Source organism: Rhinoderma darwinii, chromosome 11 (assembly GCF_050947455.1).
Source record: "Rhinoderma darwinii isolate aRhiDar2 chromosome 11, aRhiDar2.hap1, whole genome shotgun sequence".
NCBI classification, from domain to species: domain Eukaryota; kingdom Metazoa; phylum Chordata; class Amphibia; order Anura; family Rhinodermatidae; genus Rhinoderma; species Rhinoderma darwinii.
In genome coordinates, this window is record NC_134697.1 from 78,365,513 (window position 1) to 78,378,167 (window position 12,655).

Below are 12,655 nucleotides of genomic sequence, written 5' to 3' on the forward strand. Positions count from 1 at the left end.
CTAGAAGAAATCTGAGAGACCTCCCTAAGACACTGCTTGGGCAAACACTCAGAAAGGGTGAGAGCAGGACACATTCTAGCAGCAGCATATTGTGTGTCAAGTACAAGGACAAGAGAGATGTCCTTGTATTGACAACAATACATGCCCACACCAGTACCCATGTACCTGTACGAGGTACCAGTACAGAGACCCCCAAACCAGACTGCATCCTGGACTACAATAGGTACATGGGAGCGGTGGACTTGTCAGATCAAGCCCTGAAGCCCTACAGCGCCATGCGGAAATAGAGGGTGTGGTATAAGTAGCTGGATGTGTACATCATACAGATGGCATTGTACAATGTGTATGTGCTACGTCGATGTACAGGCCAGACGGGAACTTTCCTGGAACTTCAAGAGGTGGTTATCAAGAACCTAATCTTTTGGGACCAAGAAGGGTTGGCACCCAGTACTTCTGGAAGCGAGACCACACGCATCGCACCAGGGCAACACTTTCCAGGAGAAGTTACCCAAACTGGCAAGAAGGGAAAAAGTCAAAAGAGGTGCAAAGTCTGCTATAAATGTGGGATAAGGAAGGACACAATATATCAATGTGACACGTGTCCCGAAAAACCAGGGCTCTGTATAAAAGAGTGTTTTAAAATTTATCATACATCCCTTGATTTTTAATCTACCCCAGTTTTACTTAATACAAACCTATTGGTACATTCAGGAAGATCCTGTCAAAATACATGTGAAGTCAATGTATAAGCTATGTATAGACAGGACAGATGTGTATGCCAAGTAACCTTGGTGCATTGACCCTACGGATTAGCACAGAAAACCTACAGGGTTGAGGGTTCAATTAACACATAACAAATGTAGTATAGAGAAAAATATAAACTTTATTCACAACAAAATATAATGTAACAATGTAGATTAAAAAGATGAGTCATGCAGAGCATAGACAAGGCGTCACTCATTGCAGGAACGATGTGTTCACAAACTGTGTGATACATGGGTATAGATAGATAGATAGAAGTGGATGGTATATACTATTCAGTATCTGCAGTTAAACCCAGACCTCAGCGATAGCTAGTAACACAAAGAATAATGAAATGACCGTGCCTGGAAACATTGTGTCTGGGAAGAAAACCTGCTATTACATACCCATGTGATGAAAACCTGCTGGAGAGAGACGCCAGACCCGACGCGCGTTTCGGCGGAAATGCCTTCGTCCGGGGGTGGCGTCTCTCCAATGGGAATCAAGATTAAAAAAGGACAAGCAGCCAATCGGACATTAGAAGGGTGTTACCATCCATGGTCATGTGTGTGCTGATGGCAGCGTCACACGACAGGTATGGATATGGCCGGAAGCGCGTCTGTGGCCGAGCGTCATCGAGGGTTTTACTTACGCTGATGTACTCCGCACAGCTTATCCCCCTCATCTTTCCCTTCTGAGCTGTGCTGTGTGCCCAGGTAGCTGATAGCAGCCACATTGAGGGTATTGCCGTACCCAGGAGAACCCACATTACAGTTTATGGGGTGTATGTCTCCGGTCAAAATGCTCACTACACCTCTAGATGAATGCCTTAAGGGGTGTAGTTTTTAAAATGGGGTCACTTCTCTGGGATTTCAACTGTACTGGTACCTCAGGGGCTTCTGCATACATAACTTCGCACCAGAAAATCCCAAGTAGGCCAAATGGTGATCCTTTCCATCTGAGCCCTCCCATGGGCCCAAATGGCAGTTTATCATCACAAATGGGATAGTGCCGCACTCAGGACAAATTGGGCAACAAAATGGGGTGTTTTATTCCTTGTGAAAATAAGAAATTTTGAGCCAAAACTACATCGTATTGGAAAAAAATTCCATTTTTTGTAATTCACAGCCAAATTCAAATCAATTCTGTGAAAAAACTGTGGGGTCTAAATGGTCACAACACCCATAAATTAATTCCTTGAGGGGTGTAGTTTCCAAAATTGGGTCACTTCTGGTGGGTTTCCATTGCTTTGATACCTCTCGGGGTTCCGAAAATGCTACATGGCACCCGAAAACCAATCCAGCAAAATCTGCACTCCACAGAACACACAGAGCTCCTTCCCTTCTGAGGCCTCCCATGGGCCCAAACAGCAGTTTATCGCCACAAATGGGGTATTGCTGCACTCAGGAGAAATTGGGCAACAAAATGGGGTATTTTGTTTGCTGTGAAAATAAGAAATTTTTATCAAAAATGACATCTTATTGGAAAAAAATTATTTTTTTCAATTTTACAGCCCAATTTAAATACGTGCTGTGAAAAAACGGTGGGGTCAAAATGGTAACAACAACCATAAATGAATTCCTTGAGGGGTGTAGTTTTCAAAATGAGGTAACTTTTGGGGGATTCCTACTGTTTTTGCACCTCAACACCTCTTCAAACCTAGCATGCTGCCTAAAATATATTCTAATAAAAAAAAAAAAAGAGGCCCCAAAATGCACTAGGTGCTTCTTTGCTTCTGGGGCTTGTGTTTTAGTCCACGAGCGCACTAGAGACACATGTGGGACATATCTAAAAACTGCAAAATCTGGCCAATACATATTTAGTAGTGTTTCCCTGGTAAAACCTTCTGTGTTACAGAAAAAATTTGAATAAGATTGAAATTCAGTAAGAAAAATGAAATTTGCAAATTTCACCTCTACTTTACTTTAATTCCTGTGAAATGCCTGAAGGGTTAAAAAAAAACGTTCTAAATGATGTTTTGAATACTTTGAGGGGTCTAGTTTTTAAAATTGGGTGTTTTATGGGGGTTTCTAATACATAGGCCCCTCAAAGCCACTTCAGAACTGAACAGGTACCTTAAAAAAAGGCTTTTGAAATTTTCTTAAAAATATGAGAAATTGCTCTTTATGATCTAAGCCTTGTAACGTCCAAGAAAGATAAAATAATGTTCAAAAAATGATGCCAATCTAAAGTAGACATATGGGAAATGTGAACTAGTAACTATTTTGGGTGGTATAACCATCTATTTTGCATGCCATGAATAAGGACACAAGACGTGTCAGAAACGCGTAGGAACAATCCAACGGGGTTTATTCTGATCCTTCACCCATCACTCATCTTTGTACTCTGCTATACTACAGAACTATTTTTATTTAGTTCATTTTATTTTGTTATATCAATAAAATTGGAACAGGAGTTCCTTTTTACTCACACTCAGCGCTGGATCTTGGCTCTACTTTTTCCCTGTTGTTCGCCGCTTGCCATGCGGGAATCCGGGCGCTGTCTGTTCTCGGACGCAACTAACGGTAAACTGGAGGATTATCTCCCCCCCCTCTTCCCTATTTGTAGTTTTTGTGCATCTATTTTACAAGCAGATGCATTTAAATTCAGAAAAATTATATTTTTTCTAAATTTTTTCTAAATTTTGCAATTTTTCACAAATAAACTCTGAATATATCGACCAAATTTTACCACTAACATAAAGCCCAATGTCTCACGAGAAAATAATCTCAGAATCGCTTGGATAGGTTTAAGCATTCCGAAGTTATTACCACATAAAGTGAAATATGTCAGATTTGAAAAAAGGGCTCTGAGCCTTAAGGCCAAAACTAGGCTGCGTCCTTAAGGGGTTAACCTTTATAACAAGACTATGCAAGAATCCTATTGAGCCAATTCCAGAACTGGCCCTGCTTCACCTATCATTTGAAGTAATTCCAGCAAGGAACAGATGGGTAATTAAATAGTTGCCGACACAGGACAAGAATGCTCGTCCTGTGGCCCCATGCACACGACCAGATTTTTTCCCTCCGGTAAATACTGGCGTATATATGTGTCCTTTGTCACCCGTATTTACGGACCCGTGCCCTTAAATATGGGTCCAGAGTCACCCGTATTCCACTCGTATTTACGGACCCATTTTCTCTGCTTCTCTTTACATGTAGGGAGAGATACTGCACTGCACTAATCGGCAGCCCCTTCTCTCTATCCAGCACTGATACGAGAAGAGGCTGCTGATCAGTGCTGGATAGAGAGGAGGGGCAGCCCCTTCTCTCTATCTAGCACGGATCACCAGCCTCTTCCCTCTATCCAGCTCTGATTGGCAGTCTCTTCTCTCTATCAGTGCTGGATAGAGAGAAGGGGCAGCCCTTTCGGGCAGAGTTTCCGCAGCGATAGAAAGAAAAAGAAGTTCATACATACCCCAGCCGTTGTCTTGGTGACGCGTCCCTCTTTTGACATCCAGTCCGACCTCCCTGGATGACGCGGCAGTCCATGTGACCGCTGCAGCCTGTGATTGGCTGCAGCGGTCACATGGGATGAAACGTTATCCCAGGAGACCGGACTGGAGGAAGAAGCAGGGAGTTGTGGGTAAGTATGAACTTTTTTGTTGCAGGTTTTTGAAGGAAACATTAGAAATCTATATTGTGAGCGCCGTGCATGGTACTCACTGTCCAGCGGTAGTCACTGTCCATGGTGCTGAAAGAGTTACTGCCGATCAGTGCAGCCCCTTCTCTCTATCCAGCACTGATCATTTAACTCTTTCAGCACCCTGAACAGTGACTACCGCTGGACAGTGAGTACCATGCGTAGCAACGCTTCCGCAATTACAGGTACACACACTTAGCCACTGGTAATAGGACATGTTCTATATTTTTCAACGGCCCGGGCACCTTCCCGTAAGCAAACGGGAAGGTACCTGTGGCCAATAGAAGTCTATGGGAGCATAATTACGGGCCCTAATTACGGCCCGTAATTACGGGCGTTTTTACGGTCATGTGCATGGGGCCTGAGTGGCTTGTACTTCGCGCATTAGGTCGCGCATTCTCTTCCTGTGTGACAGCCATGTCCGCACGCGATCAGGAGCGGGTTAACAGCTGTAATACACAGCCGCAGCCCCGCTCTAACATCGGAGAGAAGAGAAACCACTTCTCTCCACTGTTAACCCCTTAAATGCCGCGATCAGAGCTAATCGCGGCGTTCAGAGTAAATAAGAGGAGGGGGATAGCCCTTTGATCGCGCCACAAAAATGCCTGTGACGCGATCAAAGCCCATAAATTGTATGGCCAGACAGCCCAGGGTCCATTGAAGGACCCCAGGGCTGTCTGAACATATTTCCTGTTGTTAGGGCATACTGAGGTATGCCCTAACAACTGCCTGTGTATAATCAGTACACAGGCTAATGTACTGGCATATAGATATCTCCTTTATATAATGATGAATTGTATGACTGTGTATAATTTTTTTTTTTTAAAAACAGCAATGATTGTATTGTGAATTTTGTCTTTCCCTACGGCGCTCACCTGATAGGTTACATAATGTGATATATTACTAGTTCAGACCTTTACGGATGCAGTGATACCAATTATGTTTACTTTATTTATTTATTTTTACTTCTAGTTAGTTCATTGTTTTTATATTTTTTAAACTTGTATTTAAGGACACAGCCTATTTTGGCCTTGTGGCACAGCCGATTTTGCATATCTGACATGTGTCACTTTATGTGGTAATAACTCCGGAATGCTTTTGCCTATCCAAGCGATTCTGAGATTGTTTTCTCGTGACATGTTGTACTTTATGATACTGAAAAAATTTCGTCGTTAAATTTAATATTTATTTGTAAAAAACACCAAAATTTTGAGAAAATTTGCAAAAATCTGCATTTTTCTAAATTGTAATGTATCTGCTTGTAAAACAGATAGTAATACCACACAAAATATTTACTAGTTAACATTTCCCATATGTCTACTTTATGTTTACATCGTTTTTTGAACGTGCTTTTACTTTTCTATGACCTCACAAGGCTTAGAACTTTAGCAGCAATTTCTCATATTTTCAAGAAAATTTCAAAAGGCTATTTTTTCAGGGACCAGTTCAGTTCTGAAGTGGCTTTGAGGGCCTTATATATTAGAAACCCCCTATAAAACACCCCATTTTAAAAACTGCACCCCTCAAAGTATTCAAAACCACATTCAGATTTTTTTTTTAACCCTTTAGGCGTTTCACAGGAAATAAAGCAAAGTAGAGGTGAAATTTACAAATTTAAATTTTTTTTTTACTAAATTCATTTGTAATACAGTTTTTTCTGTACCACAGAAGGTTTTACCCAAGAAATGCAACTCAATATTTATTGCCCAGATTCTGCAATTTTTATAAATATCCCACATGTGGCCCTAGTGTGGTAATGGACTGAAATACCGGCCTCAGAAGCAAAGGAGCACGTGGAGGATTTTGGGGCCTCTATTTTATTAGAATATATTTTAGGCACCATGTCAGGTTTGAAGAGGTTTTGTGGTGCCAAAACAGTGGAAACCCCCCAAAAGTGACCCCATTTTGGAAACTACACCCCTCAAAGAATTTTTCAAGATGTATAGTTAGCATTTTTAGCCCACAGGTTTTTTGCTAAATTTATTGGAACTGGTCTGTGAAAATGAAAATCTACTTTTTTTCTGAAAAAACATACGATGTTTTAGTTTTTACAAGGAATAAAGGAGAAAAAGCACCCCAACATTTGTAAAGCAATGTCTCCCGATTACGGCAATACCCCATATGTGGTAATAAACTGCTGTTTGGACCCATGGCAGGGCTCAGAAGGGAACGAGGGCCATTTGGATTTTGGAGCGCAGATTTTGCTGGAATGGTTTTCGGTGCCATGTCGTGTTTGCAAAGCCCTGGAGGGACCATAACAGTGGAAACTCCCCAAAAGTGACCCCATTTTGGAAACTACACCACTCAAGGAATTTTTCTAGGGGTGTAGTGTCCATTTTGACCCTACACGGTTTTTGCTGAATTTATGGGAATTATGGCGTGAAATTGAAAATCTAAATTTTTTTCAAATAAAATGTAGTTTTAGCTCAGATTTTTTCATTTTTACAACAGATAAAGGAGAAAAAAATACCCCAATATTTGGAAAGCAAACTCTTCTGAGCACAGCAATACCACATATGTGGTAATAAATTGCTGTTTGGACACATGGCGGAAGTTAGAAAGGACGGAGCACCATTTGACATATGGAGCTCAAGTTTTGCTGGAATGGTTTGCGGCCCCATGTCACATTTGCAAAGCCACTGAGGGGCCAAAATAGTGCAAACCCGGCAAAAGTGACCCCATTTGGGAAACTATACCACTCGTGGAATTTATCTAGCGGTATAGTGAGCATTTTGACCCCACAGTTTTTTTGCTGAATTATTGGGATTATGCAGTGAAAATGAAATTCTACATTCTTTCCACTAAAATGTTGAATTGTTTTCATTTTCACAAGGAATAAAGGAGAAAAAGCGCCCCAACAATTGTAAAGCAATTTCTCCCGAGTACGGCAACTCCCCATATGTGGTTATAAACTGCTGCTTGGACACACGGCAGGGCTCAGAATGGCAGGAGTGCTACTTGGCATGTAGATTTTGGTTGATTGTTTTTTGGGCGCCATGTCGCATTTGCAGAGCCCCTGAAGTACCCGTACAGTAGAAACCCCTGAGAAGTGACTCCATTTTGGAAACTTTACCCCTCAGGGTAATCATCTAGGGGTGTACTCAGCATTTTGATCCCACAGGTGTTTCATAGATTGTTTTATAATGAGGCAGTGAAAATGAAAAAAAAATTTTTTTCCAAAAAATATGTAGTTTTGCACCCAATTTCTTTTCCCACAAGGGGTAATAGGAGAAAAAACAACACATAATTTGTTACCCAATTTCTCCCGAGTACGGCAATACCCCATGTGTGGCCCTAAACTGCTGTTTGGGCACATGGCAGAGCTCAAAATGGAAGGAGTGCCATGTGGCTTTTAGAGCACAGATTTTGCTGGACTGGTGTACGGGCGCCATGTCGCATTTGCAGAGCGCTCTTAGGTACCAGAGTAGAGTGTAAAACCCTGAGAAGTGACCCCATTTTGTAAACTACACCCCTCAAGGCATTTATCATTTGCCTGGACATATGACAGGGCTTAGGAGTGAAAGGCGCATGTGAGACCTATTTTGGTGATTTTCGCAGCATTAGCCCACAACGGCAGGGCTCTGAGGTCAAATAGTAAAACAAACCCCCAAGTAGTGACCCCCATTTTGGAAACTGAACCCCTCAAGGCATTTTGACCACACAGGTTTTTTTTTTTCTATTAGAAATGAATGCTCAGTGGATGGTGCAAAGTGAAAATTTCCACAGGTATGTGCCATTTTAGTGCACAATATTTTGTGCCCAGTTCGTGCCACTGAAGACAAATACCTCAAACTGTTAAGCGGGTTCTCCCGGGTATGGCGATGCCATATATGTGGGCGTACACTGCTGCTTGGGCACGCTGCAGGGCGCACCATTTGGCTTTAGGAGCGTGGATTTTGCTCGCTAGTTGTTCTGTTTGGGGTATTGCTGTTATTTCAGTTTATGATGTGGGGGCATATGTAAGCTGTGCGGAGAACATCAGGGGTATAATAAGAGAGTATAATAATGGGGTAAATAAATAATTATCCACAGATGTGTGGCCAGTGTCGCACTGATAAATGGCGCCCGATCTTATCCGCTTTTGGACACTTTGCACATTTTGCAGCGCCATATTCTGAGAGCCAAAACGTCTTTATTTTTTCTCCACCGGAGCCGTGTGAGGGCTAATTTGTTGCGGGACAATCTGTAGATTTCATTGGTACCATTTTGGGGTACATGCGATTTTTTGATCACTTTGTATTTCATTTTTTTGGCAAGCAAGGTGACCAAAAACCTGCAATTCTGATGTTTTTTATTATTTCTTTTTTTCGGCGTTCGCCATGCCCTATGAATGACAATTTTACGTTATTCTGCGGGTCGGTATGATTACGGTGATACCAGATGTATATAGTTTTTCTTATGTTTTGAAGCGTCTGCACGATAAAATCACTTTTGTTTAAAATAATTTATTTTTGGTGTCACTATATTCTGAGAGCCATAAAGTTTTTATTTTTCCGTCAAAAAAGCGGTGGGAGAGCTTGTTTTTTGCGGGACGGGCTGCGTTTTTTAATGGTATAATTTTGGGGTACATGCAACTTTTAAATCCCTTTTTTTATTCTGTTTTGCGAGGGGTAGCGACTAACAAACAGCGATTCTGGAATCGTTTTTTATTTAATTTTTTTACGGTGTTCCCCGTACGGGTAAAATAGCGTGATATTTTTATAGTTGGGGTCGTTACGGACGCGGGGATACCATATATGTGTACTTTTTTTTATGTTTTTTGTTTTTTCCAATAATAAAAGACTTATTATAGGAAAAAAGGCTCTTATAGTGTTTTTTAACATGAAACTTATTTTTTTTTACTTTTTTGCAACATTTTTATTAACTTGTTTTAACTTTTTTTCTTTGTCCCACTAGGGAACTTGAAGGCATGAAGCCCTGATCGCTATTCTAATACACTGCACTACCTACATAGTGCAGTGTATTAGAGCTGTCAGCTATTCACTGACAGCAAGCCAATTAGGCTTTGCCTCCCGGCGGGGCCTAATAGGCTTCCGTACTAAGAAGCGATTGTTAGGCTATGGTTGTCATTAGCAACCATAGGGTACGATCTAATCACTTAGATGCAGCGATAGCTGCATCTAAGGGGTTAATCGGCCGGATTGGAGCCTTGCTCCGGTCCTGACCGTTAGGGCACGATGTCAGCTGTGACAAGCAGCTGGCACCCGTGCCCGTGGCAACCATCTTGGTTGCCGACAGGCTACAAGACACTTCGATGCATCGATCACGTTAATCGATTCATCAAAGGGGTTAATCGGCCGGATCGGAGCCTAGCTCCGGTCCTGGCCGTTGCAGAGAGGCGTCAGACAGCTGATTCCCGGTGGTGATAGCGATGGCTCAGCTTCTGAGCCAGCGCCATCATATAACCTACGTCATGGAGCTGTGATTGGTCAGTCTGCTTTGACTGACCAATCACAGCGATCGCCGGCAGGAGACCGCTGTGAATGGTCCCCTGCCGTCTTACTGTGCCGGTCAACTGTCATAAACAGTTGACGGCACAGTTCTGTCACCTTGTCCTTTGACAGGGTGACAGAAATTAGCCAGGACGCGCCGGTACGTCCCTGTGCCTTAAAGCACTTCAATGCAGGACGTACCGGTGCGTCCTGGTGCGCTAAAGGGTTAAACATTGTTTTACTTTTTTTTAGTCCGCTTATGGGACTTTACCATGCGATTGTTAGATAGCTTATGCAATACCAATGTGTTGCAGTGTAATGACTTTATCTTTGCTCTACTATTGAGCCTTCAGTTTGCCAAGGCTTAATAGTAAGGCACTGATTGCAGACCTGGAGACCATGGCAACCATTCGGGACCCAGCGATTTTGTCATAGGGGGGCGATCGGGGGACATAGGAAGCCCCCTCCCTCTGTCTAAGTGTTTATATTCCGTAGTCACTATTGACCGCATCACCTAAGGGGTTAACCGATGGGACGGCGATAAATTCTTAGGTTCAATAAAAGGAAAACATATTCTCCTTAAAAAAACAAAACACCCCCCTGCCAATTTTGTGATTTCTTAATTAAATCTAATACAAAAAAATACTATTAAGCATGTTAAAGTCTGAGCCTCCTAATATTTTAATATTTTCTCGGACACCCTATAAATACCAGCTTCACAACCTCAATGTCCGCAAATCCACCATTTTCTGCTAAATTACTTTGTAAAGCTGTTTCTACTAATTTACTACTTTAAGACCCCCCTCACACAATGTTTTCATTTTCAGCATCTATAAAATAATTTTTTATGGTGGTCTCCACATGTGTTTTTCTTTATGTATTATGTTGTACAGGCATTTTTCAAGCATTTTTAAAGTTTGTAGCCAATGGAAAAAAAAAATGGCAGAAAACATTTCATACCTAGAGCACGTCAAATGTCAAATGTCTAGCTCATATATATATTTCACGTTACATAATATCTCAATTATGTACTTTTTGCGGAAAATATACATTCCAGTTTGTGGCTACATGGGACTGCACCTCAAGATTTGCAAAAAAAAAAAGATCTGTAATTCTGTAAACATTCTCTCAATGTTTTATTATGTTTGCCTCCAGGACATAGAAGCAAAATAAAAATTGGCATACTCAAAATCGGATTCAGTGAGACATTTTAAAGGTATTCCAGTCCACATGTAAAACGTATGTTACATTGACTACATATATAAGCATTCACAACATCACAAAGGAAACAGTCATATAAGTTTTTAATGTACGAAACAACTTATCTGGTCGGTACCTTGCTTACATTTCTATGTATCTTGTTCTATTAATACACGGTTTGTTTGTAGCTCTATCTGTTTTGTTTCTCTTTTCTGCATTATATTTTTTAGTTATAACTATTAGGCCAGGATCACACACACAGTTTTAGTGTAATTTTTGTCTCAGTCGTTTTAGCCAAACACAGTAGTGGACACAAAAGAAAGGAGGTACATCAGTCTATTCTTTATACCTTTCATTTCTTTGGGATCCATTCTGGCTTTGGCTACAAAAACTGAGACATAAACTGCATCAAAACTGTGTGTGATTCTGGCCTACGAGATTACTAAATGCCCTTTTACACCGGCCGATAAGTGGCCAATGCAGCTGAGCACCGATCGACGGGACATCATTGATCGGCGCTCGCTTGCTCCTGTCACACGTAGCTATGGATGGGGAGGAGCGGTCGTTACTCCGATCGCTCGTCCCCATCCATTATTATCATGTCGGCAGCGCGTCTCCCTGTTTACAAAGGGGATGTGCTGCCGACAACGATAATATTTTACTTTTTTAAAACAATACGACCAGCAGATGATCGAGCGTTTGCTCTTTCATCTGCTGATCGTTCCCCTGTATACACAGGACAATTATCGGCAACGAGCGTTATATGAATGCTCGTGTGCACGATAATCTGCCAGTGTAAAACCCTCTTTAGTACAATTAGTACAGAACTGTATATAGATTTTGTTTTGTTTTGTACAGGTTAAAAACAAAAACCAAACATCAGGGAGTATATGGGACTGTGTGTACAGTCTTAGGTCTCTGTCACAAGGAAGTATTTTGGTCAGTATTTGTAAGTCAAAATCAGAATTTTGTCCAAAACACAGTAGAGTTACATATATTTCCATTACAGTTTTACTCAGACCAAAAAAATGCATGTGAATGAGGCCTTACTACGTAAGATCCTGTTATGAGATGGGGAAGGGGGACAGGCATTTATACTTTTATGTCTATGAAGGGTGGGTTAGTTAATTGTAGAGAAAAGCTATATGTTTCTGCATGTTGGAGAAATATTCCTGAGATTATGTGAATACTGAACTAAAAGGGGCCAGTTAAGTTTTATAGCCAATTTTGTTGACCTAGCACCAACCCAAACTTATCTTATAGTTAAAGAAAATAATTCTATAAATGGTTGATAGGGATGGAGAAAGCTAAAATGAGGGACTCTGGCACTAAAGCTATATCAGATGCTGTATTAATCACACAAATTTGGTAAAATTAAAGGACTGTATGTAGGGAACATTTTATTGACTGCGCAAAATATATTAGACTACAAATGAATACTACAGAAAAACTGTTATTTTCTGTCGATATGCAAATAAAAATTATGCTCTCATTTACAATACATAGTAACATTATGTGTAGGGCTGAAAAAATACATAAATAGATCTAGTTCAGCCTATTAATCTGCAATCCTAATCCAGCAATTTGAATGTGGCATTCCAAAGGGTGAAAATTGGTTGACAAATGCCACCATGTCAAGA

At 41.1% G+C, this 12,655-nt stretch overlaps 1 protein-coding gene across 16 annotated transcripts in view; it reads right to left on the reverse strand.

The window, feature by feature from the left end:
• The window catches only part of KCNMA1 (potassium calcium-activated channel subfamily M alpha 1), a 437,859-nt gene that overhangs the window by 167,339 nt on the left and 257,865 nt on the right, over positions 1–12,655 (reverse strand). The window lies entirely within an intron of this gene.